Source organism: Piliocolobus tephrosceles, unplaced genomic scaffold, assembly GCF_002776525.5.
Source record: "Piliocolobus tephrosceles isolate RC106 unplaced genomic scaffold, ASM277652v3 unscaffolded_34966, whole genome shotgun sequence".
Classification (NCBI taxonomy): Eukaryota; Metazoa; Chordata; class Mammalia; order Primates; family Cercopithecidae; genus Piliocolobus; species Piliocolobus tephrosceles.
Window position 1 is genome coordinate 4997 of NW_022318716.1, and position 1814 is coordinate 6810.

The 1814-nt window shown below is 35.1% G+C and overlaps 1 non-coding gene across 1 annotated transcript; it reads left to right on the forward strand.

The window, feature by feature from the left end:
• Positions 1-771: 771 nt before the first annotated feature.
• LOC111534214 lies at positions 772-878 on the forward strand. The gene has a single exon (XR_002729048.1). It is a non-coding gene; the product is annotated as a U6 spliceosomal RNA (small nuclear RNA).
• The last annotated feature ends 936 nt before the right edge of the window (positions 879-1814 follow it).

A 1814-nucleotide genomic window follows, 5' to 3' on the forward strand; every position in this document is an offset into this window, starting at 1 on the left:
ACTTCTGCTGATTAATTCTATCAATTCAGCTCTCAGTAAGCTCTGCACTGTCATCTATTTTTTTGCTGTAGTGCTCAGTTTTAATTCATATTTTCCATAAGTCTATTGATTCTCCTTCTAAGCACATTCATTTTTTAAATACGCTTTTATCACCACTCCCACTTCTCCTTCTGATATTAAGGTATTCCACCTCTGTTTTCTTTATGTCTCTTCTGTTCCCCCACTTTAATGTTGGAAGGTCCTCAGAATCCAGTTTAAGTATTTTTTTTTTTCTCTGTCCACTTGCTCCCCACATGACAGCCTTCATTTTTGGCCTTTCCATTGCCAGTTAGGAACTTCCAGATGTCGTATTCCTTGGAAATTGCAAACTCATATATCTGACTGGCAATGTACATTTTCAATTACATGTTTGAAAGTCAGTTTACAGAGAATATCTCTGCTTTTAATTCCAGACATGTCTCAATTTACCTTCTGCTATGAATAATTCATTTTTTTACTTCCTCACATTACAGCAGTTAGCATAACTGATATTAATTCAACATTATTATTGTTTTTAGATTTCTTTCTGGATAAAATGAAAGATACAAGAGAACAGGAGCTGTATTTTTTATGTTCCCGTTTATATTTTGAAGGCAACATATAACCGGGTATAGAAAAATGTATTTTTCCATATTTGAATAAAATTATGATAGGTAACTTAATTAAATCATCTATTTTTAAGTCAGGTTGTACAGTCAGGCTTGGCATTTTATCTTAAAGAATAAACAAACAGTGCTCACTCCTGCAGCACATATACTAAAATTGGAACCACAGAGAGAAGATTAGCATGGCTCCTGCGCAAGGATGACATGCAAATTTGTGAAGCGTTCCATATTTTTAGCAAACTATTGCAAGAACAGAAAACCAAACACTGCATGTTCTCTCACTCATAGGCGGGAATTGAACAATGAGAACACTTGGACACAGGAAGGGGAACATCACACACCGGGGCCTGTTGTGGGGTTGTGGGGAGGGGAGAGGGATAGCATTAGGAGATATACCTAATGTAAATGACGAGTTAATGGGTGCAGCACACCAACATGGCATATGTATACATATGTAACAAACCTGCATATTGTGCACATGTACCCTAGAACTTAGAGTATGATAAAAAAAATAGAAAACACAAGAAATTATGTATAGTAAAAATTTAATGAAAAAGGAAATTAATATACTGGCTAAGAATATGAAGAACATATGTTATTACATTAACCACAGTGTAAAAGTACACATTATATTACATACAAATAATTTAAATCTTAAAAATAGTTAAATAAATATTTAAATAAATAGATGACACTGCACTCCAGCCTGGGTGACAGAGAGAGACTGTCTCAAGAAAAAAATAAAAATAAATAACAAATAAATAAATACATAGATGAACAGAGACATCAGCATGGTCATCTGTAAAGGACTAGTACCTGCACAGGTAAACATGATGCTTCTTTAAACTCCTGAAAACATTAGAAAATTTTGATTCAACTCGTGGTGGTTATAGGAGAAATGAGTCTTTGAAATGGAAGAACTCATGAATGTGTGAGATGATATGTCAGTCAATGAGGATCATTTCCATGTTGAACCAGTTTTCAATCCTTCCTCCTTAATCTTTTTTGCAAGTTTGTTGAAAAAGAGAGGGATCTCATGATTTCTGCTCTGACAACCTCCCAGGCACAAGGGCTGTATTTCTTCTCCGTCAGATAGAGAGTGATTCTTTGGAAGTATTTCCTCACAGCCAGGATGGAGTCCTCATTCATCAGCAGAATCTCTTCCACTCC